The sequence below is a fragment of the Cydia pomonella genome, chromosome 5, assembly GCF_033807575.1.
Source record: "Cydia pomonella isolate Wapato2018A chromosome 5, ilCydPomo1, whole genome shotgun sequence".
Taxonomy (NCBI): domain Eukaryota; kingdom Metazoa; phylum Arthropoda; class Insecta; order Lepidoptera; family Tortricidae; genus Cydia; species Cydia pomonella.
In genome coordinates, this window is record NC_084707.1 from 22,159,856 (window position 1) to 22,180,169 (window position 20,314).

The window sequence follows — 20,314 nt, forward strand, 5'->3', positions numbered from 1 at the left end:
GCCGCTTTTTTTTATTTACGTTATTTTAATCATTTTATTGTAATATGGATCATTTGTTATCTGTAATAAAGAATTGAATTGAATTGAATTGAAATCACAACAGCATACATAGGTCGACCAACTGGACGCTGTTCTGTGGGTCACCCTAAATATCGTTGGGCGGATAGAGTGCTGGTAGACCTCCGTGAGCTCGGCGTCGACGAAAGCTGACCTGAGTTCGCTCAGAATCGAGCAAAATGGCGGACTGTTGTGTTGGAGACCAAGAATCATTTTGGGACATCGCGCCAGCCCAGTAAGTACAAAATAATATAGGTAAAATAAAAAAGTACAGATTTCCAGAAATTTCCAGAAGTCTCAGGACAAAATAACAAATAGGTACTTATAACATTATTTACTGACGATTTAGCAAACTCTCTTTAGTTGTATATACTTAAGTAGTTTATTTGTCCTCATTCAATCCAAACACTTTGACAACCTTCGAAGCCAAAGTCTTCGTAATTCAAGCGGCTACTATCAAAGGTTAAAGGCAAACCATTCATCGATCTCAATTCTCAATGTTGATTGACGCCCAGCTCAATCAAGTCCGGCTAGCCTGCGTTGCGTCAGTGGCCCAGGGGGCCTACCCAAGATGTTTACGCCGTAGCGAATGTCTCTCTGTCGCACTTATATGAAACAGTAATAAAGAGATACTACCGTTTCGTTCGCTACGGCACCAACGATTTGTATTCTGGCTAGGCCCTGAGTTGCCCTAAATGCAGATGGCGATAAGATAAGGATTGTTTACGTTTCGCGGTGCTACTGGCGCAAGGTCGCGGTATTGGAAACACATTTGGGATACCTCCCGATGGCGTGGCAATGTCGCAACGATAAGAACGACCGTTGCCATTAATCGTTATTTAATAAATATTAATTTAACCTTTCTACGTCCCACTGCTGAGCACAGGCCTCCTCTCATGCGCGAGAGGGCTTGAGCTATAACCCCCACACTGGTCCAGTGCAGGTTGAGGACTAAGGATAAACCTTTGAATTTCTTCGCAGTTGTATGCAATGCAGGTTATGCAGGTTTCCTCACGATGTTTTCTTTCGCCGAGAAAAACGTTATTTATTTATGTTTTTAGTTGCCTAGTTCCTAAATTATTATTTAAACGGGGGCAATATCTTTGACTATGACATTTTAGACTAATGATCACGAAAAAGGTGCCAACAGTTCTACTTACAATAAGGCTTTACCGGCCTTTCGGATTTGAAATTTTAATTTTATAGGTATAGTACACTTACTATTAAACACACATACACACACACTGTTATGTGTAGAGCAGACAGACAGACAAGAGCTTAAATGACTGAATGTCAGGCTTATCATGTAGGTGGACACCTAAAGGCTGTGTTTTCAGTGGGCAGTAGGAATAGGAAGCGGAAGAAAGTTACGCAGCAAAAGTTTTTTTGTTATTGTTGAATTTTTTCGACTATCTGAGCAGAATAGGGGCAGATAGTCTGGAGAAGCTATTGATCATTGGCTGCATGACAAGGAAGTGGACGTATAGCCACGCATTGGACGGACAGAAAAACGTCAGAGGCTGAAGCCACATTACAGGATAGCTTACACTGGGCCCAAGATAGAGCGGCTTGGAGAGGACTGGTAAGGAGTGTCCACAATCGTGAGGACACGACAAATAAGATGATATCTGGAACGGTCCTAGACGGTATTTATAATGCTGTAATAGAAACCCTAGATTTGATAAATCGATCGTAAACTAATAATAATAACCGGCCAAGAGCATGTCGGGCCACGCTCAGTGTAGGGTTCCGTAGTTACTCTTCCGTCACAATAAGCTAAACTGGAGCTTAAAGTATAGTAAATTGTTAACCAAGGGATGAAACGGTACCTTTCACCTGAGTTAAACAAATAGGCAAATTTGCATAATCAGTACCTAATTATAAATAAATAAATAATAAATAAATATTATAGGACATTATTACACAAATTGACTAAGTCCCACAGTAAGCTCAATAAGGCTTGTGTTGAGGGTACTTAGACAACGATATATATAATATATAAATATTTATAAATACTTAAATACATAGAAAACACCCATGACTCGGGAACAAATATCCATGCTCATCACACGAATAAATGTCCTTACCAGGATTTGAACCCGGGACCATCAGCTTCGTAGGCAGGGTCACTACCCACTAGGCCAAACCGGTCGTCAAAATTAAAATAAGTCTTTTTACTATGAAGGGAAAACTTTTGCGATAACTCAAAAACAGCTAAACTGATCATGTCCGCTATAGTTTTCGTTTAATGTCTTTCTTAAGCTCTATTACCACGATTTTTTTCATATTTTTTGGACCTATGGTTCAAAAGTTAGAGGGGGGGACACATTTTTTTTTCTTTCGGAGCGATTATCTCCGAATATATTCGCTTTATCAAAAAATGTTTCTTGAAAACCCCTATTAGTTTTGAAAGACCTTTCCAACGATACCCCACACTCTAGGGTGGAAGCGAAAAAAAAATTTCACCCCCACTTTACGTGTAGGGGAGGTACCCTAAAAAAAATTAAATTTTTAGATTTTATTGTACGACTTTGTCGGCTTTATTGATTTATATATCAATGCCAAATTTCAGCTTTCTAGCACTAACGACCACGGAGCAAAGCCTCGGACAGACAGACAGACAGACGGACATGGCGAAACTATAAGGGTTCCGTTTTATGCCATTTGGCTACGGAACCCTAAAAATGAATCTATAGAGCGTCTAGTGGTGCAGGGTAGAGCAAACGGAACAACACCTCGTAAATGGCCATGTAATGGATTTACCAAATCTGCCATGGAACCCTGAACAACTGCGGAGAATGACGAGAAAATGTACGGGCAAGCATCATCTGTGTCTGATATTATTTAACAGTTGACCACGATACTCTGCGAGTATAACGACCGAAAATATATTAGTGTTAAACCTACTGAGGAATGGGCCCCAGGGGGCGGCTGTGCGCTTTCTGAAACCATCGGCTTGTATCGACCTTAATCAGTCCATTTCGAGTGCTTCAATAGCGCATTGATATCATAACTTACGCCCATATACGATACAATATCCGGTAGGTAAATATCTATATCCATTATCAAGCTTATTATTAGGCTGCCGTATTGGCGTAACGCTTTCCCGCCATTTTGCAATGCCAAATAACGTATTATCGATACGATAGCGGCATCGCTATCAGTTAATTAAGGATAGTTACGGCGATCGGGTAAGCGTACGATGAATATACTAATAGAATTAATTCAAAAGGAAAGTTTCATTATGTTAGGTAAAGTTCACTATACCATACCAGCAACAATATTAGCTAAGTGACCTAATACATATATTTGTAATAAGCTTTATAAATTGTTAAGTCAGAGTCAAACCAAGCTATTTTACTTTTGGCAAGCGTCAGAATGTGGAAGTGCCATAATCGACAAATGTCCATGAAAATATGACGATTACAGTGGCAAATAAACACTTTGTCATTGTGAATCCTGTGCAGAATTAACTTAGACGGATTCTTATTGCCTTAATGGTGCTCCCACTTTGGCTGTTATCTTATACCTTTAAACGAGCAATTCTTGTATATATATATATTTCTGTGATCTCGGATACGGCTCTAACGATTTCGCTGAAATTTGGTATATGGGGATTTTTGGGGGTAAACAATCTATCTAGATTAGTCTTATGTTTGGGAAAACGCGTGTTTTCGAGTTTTCATGCGTTTTTCTTTCGACGCAGAATATGGTCGCTAATTTCGTGTTGCCGGCCACTGTCCGTTTGGTCCAGCGGGTTATAACGCGGACTGCTAAACGAGTGTTACGGGTTCGAATCTCGCCCGGTGACTAACTTTTTTTTTTTTTTTATAAAGTTTATTTTTTAATTTTTATAGTTATAACCGAGCAAAGCTCGGTCGCCCAGGTACTAAAATGTTATACAGCATCGTGTGACAGGGACATCATGATAGTATTTACTCGTATAGAAATTTATTATTTTGTCCCTGTCACACGGTGTTATATAACATTTTATAACAGACAATGCTGTCATAGATGCTGCTTGATAAAATCACACTTGCCGTTAACTATCGAACGCTGTCTTTACATCTGAAGATCGCATGCTAGCTATCGCACCATTACAGGACATTAACATTGATCAACTTTTATGCATCTCAGGGTGTTTACACGATCAAGTCACGTACTAACAACCATGCGTTGCAGATTGCTTAGTCCGTCGCCTTTCCGATATTTCCACTTCACATAAAAACTCCTCTACAAGGGAAACTATGGAAACTGCGGCTAATACAAAAAGTGTTATAGTTGAGCCTCGGAAGCTTCGAAAGTTAATTGATAGCAAGTGGGACAGATAGCGGAATATAGGGCGCCCGGGGCGCGGGCTTTCTACGATCTCTCGGCAGGCTTGCTTATAACTGTTAATATACTTTTCATCACACTTGCTCGAAAAATATCGTATTACATGCAGGTGTACTGAAGGACAAAGGCCTATTTTGTTCCCGCGGGAGTTAGGGAATTTGAAAAAAAAAAAGCTATAACTCCCTAGGGACTTTTTTATTATGTCACTTATTCATACAAACCAAGTAGCATAAATGAGTTTTACTCTTAAAATACTGACGTTTGTCATTTAATATTTTTGTTTATGTTTAAAATTATTTAATTTGATTAATTTAACAGCCGTTTAAAATATTTTTACATAATTTTCAATCGTGGCTGAATGTCGACTAGGTCTCTGCCTAAGATGCTTAACCTGTCAAGAAATTACAAAATGGCGGACGAATGTTTGATATGTCACCGTATTTAAGAATTATTTCGCTTAAAATTTAGTTTTTTCTTCGCAAGTGTGATGAAAAACATTGTGTGTAACTCCGGGGGTAAGGATATTGCAAACTCGGGTCTTTAATTCCCTCGTATCCAAAATGTCACTTACCTTACCCCCCTCGTTGCACAATGTACTATAGGATATGGATGTTAATGAGTTCCAGTGTTTGAAATTTTATATAGTCAGCATTGGATTTTTTTTTTAAATAAAGTTTTCCATATATAACAGCGTAGGTATGTTTGCGACACATTGCAAAATAAAATATTTATGTTTTTAGTAGAGGTCTATGAATAAATAAATCAAAATACAGGTCCGTTAATGAACCTAGTAAGGTTAGTTAGTTATAAACTGCAACTTCAAAGTTGACTAACATAACCGTTATTCTTTGCCATGAAAGTGTAAATATGAAATTCATAAGCTTCATTTAAACAAAGGCTGCTTAAAACCATAATCTCCATACAAGAGTTAAATATTCCAGTATAAAAAGGTGGCTGCTTTGTTTACGTAATAAACAGCCTCCCACGCTCACAGGAAACAACGACATTTACGTCAAAATGAATGGAAAATGTTATTTTAATTAATTATGACATTATTTTATTGAAAAGGCTGGCAACCCTTTTAAGCGCCGGCGGCGCCCGATGGGCTATCACATATAAGATAATTACCTAGCGGTACAGTGGGAGATCACAGAGTATAAAACAGCGACGAATAGTGGGGTTAATGTTGACACGTCCGATAATACTAGCTATTTATTTTCCTCTTATGTTACCATAAATTTCATTTAAAAACCTGATCCCTGCAACGGTGTGATTATTTTATTGAAAATGATGGCAACCCTTTCAAGCGTGCGTGATGGGCTATCACAGATAAGATAATGTACTAGCGTTAGAGCCACAGACTATGCAACGGCGAATGAAGTGTGGAGTCAATGTTGACGCAAATGATAACGTGGTCTGTTTGCTTTCGTCTGATATGACTTAATTAGCCGACTGGTTGATGAAATGCATTATACAAGGTTTATCCTATGTCGCAGTACCTACTGTAGCAATGGCACTGGAAATTATGACCATAATCGAATTAGTGCTCATTAGTGGTAACTTACAACGTAAAATTATCATAGGCAATCCAGGATATGTATTAGGTATATACCCTAGTCATATTTATTTATGACTTTACATATCAAATGGCGGATTTAATGCCTTAAGGCATTCTCTACCGGTCAACAAATGGGTTAAACCAGAAAGATTAAGTAGGTGCAGTGTCTTTTACTTTATATTCTCTTTCAGAAGTCATCAATAAATTATTGATAACATTTAATACACACTAGTCTTACGCTGATAAACATTATCTTTATCAGTATTTTATTTAACAACATTATTTATTTCCACGTGATAAAGTTTGCGCTAGCGTTTATTCGCAAAACATTCAAATCGCGCTTATAGCATATCATCACTATCTGCACAAACCAGTAAAGTATTTTGATGATTGAAAGGATTATCCTTTATCGGTAATTCACAGCTTAGTGCAGATACTATAGATATAAGATATCAGCGTAATGTGATGAGGGCAGGTCGAGGTCAATCGTGTTGGAAATCTCCGCAAAAGTCCGATTAAGTTAAATGCGCGCCCCCGCGCGCAATCCTAACATGCAGAAACAAAGAAAAAGATAAACCGCGTGGCCGTAGCCGACGAGCCCGCGGCGCTCAACGAAATCGAAATTTGAACAATATCGAAGCGCGGATAAGGACATGTCGTGAAAGTGAGACCAGCGCAAAAAGTCGCGGCACGATGCCGATGCCGCCGCGATGGACGCACATTGTTGTGGTCATCCAAAACGAGCTAAGTGTCTCTTAATAACCGTTTAGAAAGTTCTAATTTTATTATTATGCCCGACAATTTTCGCCCGAGAGGTGAAAAGTTCACAATTGCTAGAAATCCCCAGCTTCCGTGCTCGGCACCCATTAGTGACAGAGCATACCGTATCGCACCCCGATCGAGGCCATCGGCTATGCGCTTACTCCGAACCATAACTTTGCTAAAGAAACGCAATCTTAGAAAGTGAGATTGCTGATTATTATGGTTAATCACATGGACTGACAGGCCACGTGAACGGTTTCACCTATTAAGCCGAAATACTCTCATCCGAAGGTCATAATTTAGACGCGATAAGTCCAAACATTCCGGCTGAGCCGCCTCCGAACAATGGGTCGTGAACAGAAAAAATGATGTATAATTTGGTAGTAGAACAGCAGTCATTCGCCTCGGAGAAGTTGTTCACATGGAGATTGCTTTCAATGGCGAAATGCGAGCACAAATGGCGGCCTCTTATCATCGTAACGAAATATAAAATTGGTAAAAAGAGATAAATCACGAAAGTCACAATGGGAGGTGCGATGAACGACTATACAGATAGTAATAGAAAAATAGAAAGCACGAATCTATCAAAAGCGTTCCGAGACGAACGTAATTCAAATGTTTACCGGAAATGTTGGTAATTGTTCAACTAATTTATTCAAAGTTTTTAAATAGAGGTACGGACATCAAACAAAAGGCCATGGATAAACACTGCGACAGGCGTGAAACGCAGTGTGGCAACCAGCGGAGTCCACTCGGTGCTTAAACAGTGTGATGTTCAGCATATTACCGCCCGGAGCATAACTTTTGAATAACAATGAAATTGCACGTAACAATGTGCCTTAGAAAAATGTTTTCCATACACTTATCGAAGACAATAAGCAGCATAATTTTGTGGAGAAACTGAACGCAACGAATTGAGAAGTTTATATCCGAAATGAAAGTGGCAATGTAATGAATATAGAACGAAAAATAATACCTCGTTGGAACAGTCCGTCATCTTGACATTTCTATTTCTCATAATACGAGGCGCTAGACATGTGGACATGCTATTACTGTATTAGATTATATTCCATATAATGGGTTATTACTATGATGTTGTCAGTTTTAATTTAGCTTTTACTCGGTCAGCGAGTCCAGTCTTGGCCGCGGCTGATTCATACAATCATGGGCAGTGCAGGCTTGCTATATTTCTCAAATAACACATATTAATTTTCACCGTAATAACAGTTCAAATTATCTTATAAATGCATTAACTTATCTAGTAAATTGCAGTGAAGACAAAAAGTTAATCTAAAGATTAGGAGCTCCCCAAGCAGCACATTAGTGAATTTTGCAGCTTATCTTATAGCTTTATGTTCTAAATGAGTGGTTTAACAGTGTTTGATAAAACTTATACCTTTAAACACAACTCAAAATTGTATATGAGTTCATCCTGTCACTTGTAGTTGCTTAGGAACGTTTATTGTTTCTACTTTATTACTTATGGTTGGGTAAAGTCGATTTTGCTACTTTAAGTTGCATGCAGGTTTTAATTGTCACTGAATAAGAAGCAATAGTGCTATATAAGGCCCTAAAGTCACTTATAAGCAACTTCTACATATAAGTGGGAACATACCCTTATTTGGAACTTTTAATTCTAAATGACTAGTATAATAGAGTAGTATATCACCAATAGTGGCTAAAGAGATAATTTTACGGCCCTTTTGGAACCTAAAGTGATTGCAACTTTAAGGGATAGAAATACTCTTATTGCCACTCCAACGCATAATTAAGTCTCAATAGGAGGTTCTTGAAAACCAAAAGCAGTTATTTTCACTTATTTCAAACCACTAACGATCTAACAGTTCCAAAATTTGGTCATATACATAATATCCTATCAAAAATATTTTCATGAAAATGTTGCCAAGACGAAACCATAAGGCTCGCACTGTCAAAATGTTATCAGATTTCTCGTAGAGACAAGCTTCTAACTCTACAAGCCCTAACTTCAGAAACTCTACAACAAGAGTCAAAATATGTGGCATGGCCGTTTCGCTACTGTCACATGGGCGTAAGGTGCAAAATGTATTCACTAAGTATACTTGTAGTAACGAAACGGCCAAGCCACATATTTTGACTAAGGTGTAGAGTTTGTGAAGTAAGGACTTGTAAAGTTAGAAGCGTGGCTCTACAAGAAATCTGAAAACTTTTTGACAGTGCGAGCCTTATGGTTTCGTCTAGGCAACATTTTCCATGAAAATGTTTTTGATAGGATTTCACTTCTTTTTGTAAGTTGCTTATGACAATATTCCATCCCCTAATATAAATGGTAAAGTAAGTAAAGTAAATACACTTTATTAGACCACAGAAGAAAAATTCAGTAACAGATTTACAATGTAAATAAAGGTAGCAACAGGCGTTCTTATCGCTGTGAGCGATCTCTTCCAGACAACCTTAGGGTAGCAGGATATAAAGAACAAAAAGCTTTAGTGACAGGTAGAGGTGCACGAATACATTACAGGAATAAGAAGATTACACATTACAATGAAATATATACAACCAAATAGTTAAATATTTATCAGATACATATATTATGGTTGGGGGAAATTTACTATTAAAAATCCCGAAATACGTATCTGGGGGCATCTTTTATACAATCTTCTTTTTTTTTACTGATCCCCCTTACAAACTTTCCTCTATTCCCCCTAATGCCCTTTTCCTTCCCTTTTCACCTTTACGGGTGATTTTGGGGTTCCTAGGACTTCAGGAAGTACCCCAAGGGCATGATCATCAGTGAGTGAGTGAAGTGAGTCAGTGACGAAAACGGGGTTTTTCCGATACGAACAAAATCTTAAGTATGAGAGCTATGCATCTGAATTTTTTTATGCCTAATAAGTCCACTATTGACATTATATTCCGAGAATTTTGTTTATCTGTTATAATCCAAACCCAAGTTATGAGGGTTCAAAAAAACGACGAAGCGCTTTTAGAAAAGGTAGACCAATGCGCTTCGCTTTACTCGTCTTGGCGGGGGCACTACCCTGCTCCCAGATTTATTTTTCCTATTGCAGCGCCTCCTCTGTCAATAGCATTCACTGCTTTTCCACTTGCAAGATACAAATAAGTGATTTTCTGACCTGATAGTTCTAAATAGAGCACAAATAAGTGAAAATAAACACTGTAAAATATTTTTTGTTCCGCCATGTTTACAAATGGAGTCCTTGAAAATGAATTATTTTAAACAGAATTTTATCACACTGACGCATAATCACAGACCTTTGATAGTTGTGACGATGTTACTTTAACATTGTACGTAACCTACAATCATTAGGTCAGGTTTTTAACAGTTTTATTTCTTATCAGTATCAATTCCTCATTTGATTTAGCACTCTCCTTTTAAATATTCCTGGATCAAATCAAAGGCGCATCGAAATTTACAAAGAAACCATACTATAGTTTCACAGTAAAAAATAATTCGCAAGGATTTCGTGCTGATTTCAATTCCTGTATCACTTTACCAAACAGATATGTACATCCAAAATTAAAATGGCAGATCACATTCACTTTTAAAAAACACAACTTATTGTCTTAATTGTTGCCACGCCACTCAAAGGAAATTGGGCGTCTCATTTATCACTCCTTGACCGAACTGAAATTGTAATACATTCATTCGTTCAATATAAATCGTTCACTGCGCATAACTGTCACCCATAGTTCTAATTGCCACTTAAGGTAATCGAGAGATCTCTTTTGGATTCAATTTAGAACCAAAAATAGGCTGCAATTTTTCTCCTTTTTGGTCTATATTGGGTCTATATGGGTTCTTTCCACCTATATAGAACTTAGTCATGGCTATATATTTCACTTAAGTATCTAAATAGATATGATATACGAGCTATTTCCCACCCCGTGTGCTACTTGGGTCCTTTGCCTTAGATTTTTGGGATACTTAAATTTACTTAAAACAGTCTTATGTGGCTAGTTAATACAACCAAGACTCCTATTTAAACTTATAATTTGCTAAATTAATCATAGTAAGGTTTAGAATTAGATAAAAGGAATGATGTAAGTCTACGAGTATTGAAGTTCATCTTCAAACTGCGAGGGTTCCAAAAGTTTAAAGAATGGAATCTTGCGTTAAAAGGAATATTTCAAGGAAAAGTGTATACTGTCAATTAGATGCAGCGCAAAAGTAGATAAGGAACGGGCACACGGCAGTTTGCACAGGATTAGCAATGAGAACTGCAAACTCGCGGCTGTGTGCAGAAAGTGACGAGCCGTCAACAATCCTACTTTTCATGAATACAACGTGCCGTGACCATTACCATACTTAACTATATCTTGCATCACACCATAATTAGACCTCTATATATTTTACAGTACATATGGGGCTACTTTATAGCACTAGTGCGAGAAGTAGCATATTATGTTACTGTGTCGAACATTTAAAGGGCCATATGTACTGTAAAACGTTGTACGATACATGTGCGAATAGGTAATTCGCAACTCGTGTCGATTTAAAACACTCCCTTCGGTCGTGTTTTAATTTATCGCCACTCGTTTCGAATTTCCTATTTTTCGCACTTGTATCGTAATGTACTATTACACAACTTCTTCGCCGCATAAGAAAGTTTTCACATGGTCCGATCCGATATCGGATGTTGGATGATTTTTGGCGAAAATGCTGCTAGAAATGTCCTATGGCTTCACGTCCTTTTATTTTTGCATTTACGCTTTCTTTTGAGCAACTAAATGTACCTATAAAACAATATAAAAAAACGCTTTTTGCTTCTTCGTAGTAGTATCCGACATCGGAGCGCTGGTGGCCTAGCGGTAAGAGGTAAGAGCGTGCGACTTGCAATCCGGAGGTCGCGGGTTCAAATCCCGGCTCGTACCAATGAGTTTTCGGAGTACGAAATATCATTTGAAATTTAGCAGTCGCTTTTCGGTAAAGGAAAACCACACTAATCCCAATAAGGCCTAGTTTACCCTCTGGGTTGGAGGGTCAGATGGGAGTCGCTTTCGTAAAAAACTAGTGCCTACGCCATTTCTTGGGATTAGTTGCCAAGCAGACCCCAGGCTTGGCAAAATGCAAAAAATAGACATCCTAAAACGCTCTAATTCCCCCTCAAATCATCAATGAAATCATGAAATCTGTCTCGTGTAGGGAAACGCAAACTAAACATACTTTATACTTTTGACAGCAAAAGCAAGCAAACACGCAATTTTTAACTGCGACATGACAACATGCCGCGGAAACGTTTCTTCGGCACGTAATGAACATTTTTACTGTAGCAAAAGGAGAAAACAACAAATTCTAAACTGTCAAGAGAGGCGACGAGTCTTTTAATTTAATTATTTTAATTGAAAGGCGCTCAGTAAAATTACAATCGCTTACAAAGTGCGAACGGATCATACAGTTAGGAGAACCAGTTACGCATACTGATGGTTGTTAGCATCCACGAAGACACAAGTAACACTGGTGGGTTGTTTGTTCGACTCGACTACACGCGGTTTTGCCATGGCAACACACGGCCTGAATACAGGACGACACGTCTTACGCCGTGCGCTATTTCTTCTATTTTAATAAGCCGGGACGAAAACCGCGCTACATGTGATGCGATTTTCTACATATGTAAATACAGAGCCGTTTATCTCTTAGCTTATCAAGCAGGGTCTCAGACTCAGACTAACCAGCGAAATGTGCTTCAAGATGCGTAACTAATTATGTGTAATCGTAGCTCAAGCTTAAATTGGCTAAGCTGCACTCCTTATGTGTTTTGGAATTAAAACCCAACTGAGATATGTCTATAACCCGGCTTGTGAGAGTTAGTAATGAACTAAGACTCGCTACACGCTCTCAATCAACATATCTTTCGTGAAAAGAGAAATTTACACTCTTTCTATTAACGCAACATGTAAAACGCCAATCATACTGACGCGCACTTCAATGTTTACATTGCATCCATTGTCCCTAACCTTAACACTAATAGCTTAAGTGAAAATGACTAATCCGCGTTGATAGATGAGTTTTGGAAGTCTGTTTACGTTCTTGTACAGTTGTAGACAGAGACGACACGGCGTGCACAACGTGTGCAAAGAGTACGAGTGCAAATAGATGGTAATGCGCGAAACGTGTACATCGCGAAACCAGAAGATGCTGATAATTATGAAGAAGACCATTTTGAGAATTTAAAGCGTATGCATCGGTGAGAAGAGTTAAATTTCGTTGGGAATGTTGCGAGTGCATTGCAAATGATAAGTTGGCCGGTTTAAGCAGAAATGTTTATTCAAGAAGAGCAATGTCGCTTATTTATATGGATTAAGGAGAGCGTTAGATAGTCCTGGCTCGGGAGCACTCCATACAATGAAAGAAAGCTCAGATCGTAGAGAGCTCTTTGAACGAGTATCTTTTATATAAATGCTGGTCATAATCGTGGCATGTGACATATGTGTAGTCATAAACGATGAACTGTTGCTTTTGACAAATGCCAAGTAATAATAAAACGTTCCGTATTGCATGCTCTTGTTACAACTTTAACATTTCACTTTCGCTACCTAAATGCCGTTCGGGTTTTGCGAAGCTAAAAGCCGTGTACATCTGACCATAAAGGGGCAACAATAGGATATATAAATAATTCATGGGATAAGCACAAAGGCACCTGCGCTGGCGCACATGGGAACGAGGGGCGTCACGGGTCGCCGGGACTCCCACAGGGCCCAGCGGCCGCATCGGAAGAGTGCAAGGCCGAGGGTCAAAAGAATAATTTACTCTTTCAAACAATTGACACGCTACTTAACGATGATGTTATCAGCTACTAATATGTGCACAATTCGAGAGTAATTATCAGAACTGGACCAGAGCATTCATATAAGCCGCTTTCTATAGATGGAAAAAGTTCGTTGTGAAAAATGATTTCTGTGTGGTCAAATTATTAACAAACCGGCGTTCCTTTATGCCAACATTGCCAACCGAACAGCCTCCAATTGAAAGTCTATTATCGTTAGAATTAGTACACGCAAACCGTAATTACTAACAAAAGTAAAATTTCGCCGCAATATATCAAAAGTTTCCATGTTTACTGGCCATTCCGGCTCACAGTCGATAAGCTAAGAGCCTGGTATTTGGAACATTGAAGCCAGCACGCGACAGCGTATGCAGTTATGACACTAGCCATTCAAAATATAGGTACGAGTATAGCAACGGATGGATGACGATTCGAATTCGGTCGACTAACATTCGAAATGGCATTCCGCGGAACAGTGTCAAGTGCAATCGGAGAAGCGCGTGAGAGTGATACCACAATGTGGGTGAGTACAAAAACATCGTAACTCATGCGTTGGTTATTTCACAAATTCAATTATTGTGTAGTGAGAACGCGAAGATTGAGTGTCTGGAAATGAAATTTGATGCGTCGATCTTAATGGGTCAAGCTATCATGTGCCATTCGTTCTGAGATAGCAATACTTTCTCAAGTGTATATTTTTTATACTGATGCAGTGCTGATTTATTGCGGGCTTTCAAGCGATTCATAGTTTTTTGATTTTACTGTTTATTTCATTTACATGTGAGCTCTAGATAAGGCGCACGTTACAATCGATGGCCGGTCATTCATTATGTTCCAATTAACTTTTACTTTCTGCTTTCGAGGACGTTTGTAATTCATAAGGATGCCATTCGGTTTTACGAATTTAAATATTAAAAGTGTTTGTTTATTTGTTTAGCAAGACGTCAAGCGGAGAATAAAAGCAAGCCTTGGGGCGTAGCGGCACTTTGGCATTGGCAATGAAGTTACATCACGTAATTACGGGCCGTCGCGGCGATGACTGACCGTTTGACGGCTTCTTCGTTTTATTTTACTGTCAGATGTGTCTATTTGGTCTACTTACACAGGTTTTAGTATAGCTAGAATAATATCACGTCTCCAGCTTAGACAATTACTAATAAAAACTTTTCTACAATACGATCTACATCCAAAAGTTTTATTATCGTGTTTATACACATTTGTCAACTGGTTTTAGGATTTTAAGCTTAAGTTAATTTTGTTTTAAACTTTCTGACAATTGTATCTCACTATTTGAGATCTTGGCTAAACTTATTTTCGATCGGCTAAAAATGTCTGCCTTTTTTATGTATATTATGCATTTATTATATTTGGTATTTTTATGCATTTATAAAACTTTATATTTGTATGCGTGATATGTGATACTGTTCATTAATTGTTGTAAGTTATTGTTTCCTGCTACCCAAAGGTTGTCTGGAAGAGATCGCTTTTTTACCTAATTGTAATTTGTGTTCTCTGTGTATTCTCCTTTTAAATATGTGGTGTAAAATAAAGAATATTTATTATTATTATTCATGTCTTTTGTCATTTTGTTAATCATGTCAAGCCTAATTAGGGAGACTACCTTTTAGCAGTTATTATCGCAGTATTGCATTTGAGTATTTCGTGAATTACAATTAGTACACTGTCATTTATTTATACGGTTGGATTTTCATGCATTTCACTCCACAAATCTCTTACTATAATTAATATTGTGGGTTGGACTTTAACACTTGTAGATACATTCTCAGTTCCACGTCATTCAACATTCTTCATCACGCTATCTCTAGCAAATAATTATTTCTAGTTCAGGCCTATCAGAAAGGTCGCAAGCTATCGACTATTTATAGAATAAATTGATAACATCAATAACATCAATTATATTAACCGCTGCGAGTTATTTGTAGTCTTAGCTATTCATGTTAATGCTAAGCAGTAATTGAAATATGTATGTCGTATATCTTTGCTGTGGGGTGCGACTTGAGAAATAAACAAATTAAGGTTCCTCCTCGCGTCGGTATCTTCATTGCTGAGGGCCGTGAAGTCCCAGTGGAATCAACTTTCTTCTGACGCTATCCCGCCATCTGTTTCGGTTCTTGGCCTCGTGTAGTGCGACGAGCAGTTGGGTGTCTAGGGTGGAACGAATCTGATCTACCCAGCTTATTGGACAAATTAAGGTTATAAAGTTATAATACACATATTTGGTACACATTTTCTGGATATACAATCACTACTCAATACAAGATATAACATGTCATTGTTTCGACCAATTTTCCAAAACATTTTCATCACCATCATCATCATAAATAATGGCAGCATCATCTCAGTATCACATGTTTCATCAGAATTCTCTCTTTAAAGAAAGAGTGAATAGGCTACTACTGAACCGGTGAGCTCCACCTTAGGCCCTGTGTTCACTTTCCATCAGGTGTGACTAGAGCCAATCGCCGATCAGTTTTTAATAAATAAAAATAGAAAATTACATAGATGTGATGTGCGCTCGTAAACTTCGCGGCGAGTGGACCAGAATTTAAATAAAGTATTAAAAAAAAAAAACAATATTCTACAGGCACTTCCAAAGCCTTCACACAAATGTCCCGATTTGCCTATTCTCGTAAATTACACTAAAGAGTTAATTAGTAAAAAAGTATTTTATCCAGCTACCTTACCCACGCCAAATCTAACACAAGCAACACCTCGAGAGCCAGTCTCTCAAAGGGCCATCTCTAGACAACGGGAGACCGTTACGCGGCCGACGAAAGTAACACAAGACCAAGTTAATTGAGGTCCGCTGTATCGAGAGATAATCACGCTGAATTAAAACGAAATTCGACAATATAGGCAGTTAACGCATGCAATTTTAACGAAGCTTGCGACACTTGTTGAAACTAGGGCGATTTTCCATTTTAGTAGCATATGTGAAGCGTGTGTAGAGATTTATAAAAAAATTGTGAATGTACTATTTTACTTGTGTAATTATAGAGTATGTAAGGCTTAAAGTTCTTTAGTGTATGATATCTAAAATTTCAGTTTGTGAACTAATTAATTATAAACAAAATGTACGCTTATCGTCAATACGTATTACACTACACCTGCGTACATCCGTATAGTTACGGTTTAAATGCAAAAATGCATTTGTATTCCAAAGAATAGGCCAGTATTAGGTTATTTAGTAAAGTGCCGTTGGGAAAGCACGACAGCTTACGTATTAAGGACTGCGATTAAGAAAAAACAGTCGGTTTGGTTGTTATCAAAGCAGAGGTCGTTAACCTGCCCTTGATACTATTTTGTGTACTTAGGTTGTGTTTACGGACAATGCTACGAAGGTTGTACTCTGCTGAGCATGGCACGGACTTGTAGCTGTCATTCCAATTCAACCAAGATGCTGAGATCCAGTATAAGTCTGGCCTCAATATAGTACCAATTATTAGTGGTCGAAGATCTCACTGATAATGGTTTCCTGAGACAAGAGCTCGGTCGGTCGGTGGGTGATAAGTGACTTAAGATGTCACGGGCGATTGGAGACGCGACAAAAAGGCGGCAGCGATTGATGTGGGTGCAACTAGAGATTCTCGAACCGATATCGGACTGCTGGCTGCATCTTATGGTTATAAATTACAGTTTCTCGGGATAATCATTATTTAGAGCACGTCTGTTGCTTCCGCTAGGGGTGTTATTTTTTCAGTGATCACTTCAATAGTCGAAAAAGTTATTTTAGTAATAGTCAATGTAGCTAAATTGATATCAGTTCATAGTGTTGATCCTGACCTCAAAATAGGCTTAAGTGTTCCAACTCTACGGTAGAGGTAGAGGGCAAATACGAAACAATTCAGAGTCGGGTTATGGTTTTTACTTCTTGCCGGTCTCTAACCAATTCTAGCTAAATGTAGTGCGATTTGTCACCTGGTCAGACCAAACGCGAAAAATAAAAGACAACTTACCTATCCAAATACATACTTTCCACGGAAACATCTGAAACATCGTGTCGTCTACGATTCAGTTCGTTGGACCGCGAAAAATATGACTAGGATTTTACGAGCATCGTGTTTGCTGTACTAATTTTCTTACATTTCTCTATTTTAGTATTTTCTCGAAATTGGGTTCTCGAAACATAAAAAACTTGACTATTTAGAGTTTTTTTTAAATTGTTAATCAACTTTTTGTAGTAGTTTGCCTTTAATACTAAAAATTTTAATTATAGATATCTGCTCAAACTGTGAGTGTGATATTATACGAACTACTTACGATAGGGAAGGTTATACGAACTTAATCGTTTAAGGCCCATCTCGTTAGCATAAAAGGAGTATGATATTTTATACCATTTTAGAGACAATGACCCAACTATTTTTTAGACAATGGACCAGAATAAGAACAAGAAATAGTTGATAGACCCTTGTGCGATCGTAATCCTTATGTCACACTATCAATTGTTTGCAAATAACCATGACCTTCAGGCTTCGATGACCGTTGTAGGGGAGCTAAGTAAACGTCACGCTACGTCGGCCATTACCCGGCTTCAGTGATGTAACGGTCACCGAAAAACGAAACGACATTGATTTTGAATTTCGAACTCGAACGGTTCGGTGGAATCGTTATGAAAACGGAAGATCGGGGAGAAAAAAGTAACAACCGGTGACATTGATTTTGATCTCGAACGGTTGAATGGAGTTGTTATGAATCGGAATAATCGTACTGAGGAGAAATCTTGAAATCTCAAGGGAAAGGAAGTATAAAAGCGAGACACTTAATTCGAATTAGAGCCGAGCCTTTAAGCAGCCGAAACTCATGAGAATATTTATTGAATAATCTGATTTAGTGCGCTAGATTTTAAAGCCTTAGATACGCAGTATCTTAGTACGAAAACATTTATATCGAGCTGTGCAAATATTGCCAAGGATATTTTGAAATGCTTTGTCATTAGATGTGTATTATTACTTCACATTAGATCCAAACTTAGAGCTGTGCAAAATACAGTCAAGAGCAATAAAAAGAAACTCACTTTTAAAGTTATTCTTACTAATTATTTTTCACCACATGCCAAGCATAAGGACTTAAATTACAAGAAAAACCAAAACGAACCATGAAATGACATCCAGTGGAATTCTTAACTCCTTAAGCGTTATAATACTCCCTAAGCGTTGAAACCATCAAGGGGCAAGTGGCGAGACCAATCGGATTACAGTCCGATACACGAGGTTAATGGGACCTTCTATAATCACCGCATTACGGTTATTAGATAAGTCGCTTAAACTTAATAAAACATGTTTTTTTTATTATCCATATATGAGGCGTAAGCGCTGGTGGCCTAGAGGTGAGAACGAGCGATTTGCAATCCGGGGGTCGCGGGATAACCCCGGCTCGTACCAATGAGTTTTTCGGAACTTATGTACGAAATATCATTTGATATTTACAGTCTCTTTTCGGTGAAGTAAAACGTGAAGAAACTGAACTAATCCCAATATTGCCTAGTTTGGAAGGTCAGATGGCAGTGGCTTTCGTAAAAACTAGTGCCTTCGCTAATTCTTGGGATTAGTTGCCAAGCGAACCCCAGGCTCCCGTGAGCCGTGACAAAAATTCCGGGACAACGCGAGGAGGATGATGATACATACACTACCGTCAAAAAGTTTAAGACCAAACACAATTTTTTGTTTAATTTGAGATGCCAAAAACGAGATGGCGAGATGACCTGGACTCATTTTGTGGCGACTGGCGGGAGGCACTTTGCCCAGCAGTGGGACACAATGTAGGCTAATTAAAATAAAAATAAAAATTTCAAGAACACGTTTGATCGGTAACCCATTTGTTATGAAGAAGACGACGAAGATCTATGGAGGCTACATATCAGCTAATAAAGAACAGCAAGGTATGTTAAAGCACATGATTTGGCCACCGCAATCACCAGACCTTAACCCATCCGAACTTTCATGGGATGAACTCGACCGTAGCGGTCCGAAAACAATGTCCGACATCAGCAACAACTCTATGGGAGATACTGCAATAATCAATATGAGTGGAAATCCATTAACCAAGAAACGCTACTACACAAACTTGTAGAAAGAATGTCAAGACTGTTCTGAAGTGGAAAAGCGTCGAGGATATTTCGATGAGAGAAACGTTTGTTTAACTTTTTATTATAATACGCCGTTTTAAATAAATTCCGATTAATAAATTGTTTACAGTACATATGGTGCTACTTTACCGCACTAGTGCGCAAATTAGCATATTACGTTACTGTGTCAAACATTTAAAGGGCCATATGTACTGTAAAACGTTGTACGATACATGTGCGAATAGGTAATTCGCAACTCGTGTCGATTTAAAACACTCCCTTCGGTCGTGTTTTAATTTATCGCCACTCGTTTCGAATTTCCTATTTTTCGCACTTGTATCGTAATGTACTATTAAAGCTTTATTTTTTCGATTGTACTTTATTGTAGGTACCTACTGCAGAGTAGTATTTTCATTTAAAAATCATAAAAATGTTGATTATTTGCATATTTTGGGTTTGGTCTTAAACTTTTTGATGGCCAACAATAACCGTCGCAATGATAGTTAAGCAATTACCACCGCCCATTGACACCTGCAACACCAGAGGGGTTCAATACAATACAAATACTCTGTATTGTACACCTCAATAAAAAAAAACAATACAAAGAGAAAACAGCATCAGAAGTAGAGGTAAACAACATGCGGTCTTATCGCTAAAAAGTGATCTCTTCCAGACAACCTTTAGGTAGCGGAAATCGATAAATTTACACAATGTTAGTTGGTGTTGCAAATCCAATGAGAGAAATCTATC

General features: G+C 38.2%; 1 protein-coding gene across 4 annotated transcripts in view; it reads right to left on the reverse strand.

Moving 5' to 3' along the window:
- LOC133518101 (protein spire) overlaps nucleotides 1-20,314 on the reverse strand; it is a 265,504-nt gene that overhangs the window by 210,077 nt on the left and 35,113 nt on the right. The gene's annotated exons all lie outside the window — the stretch shown is intronic.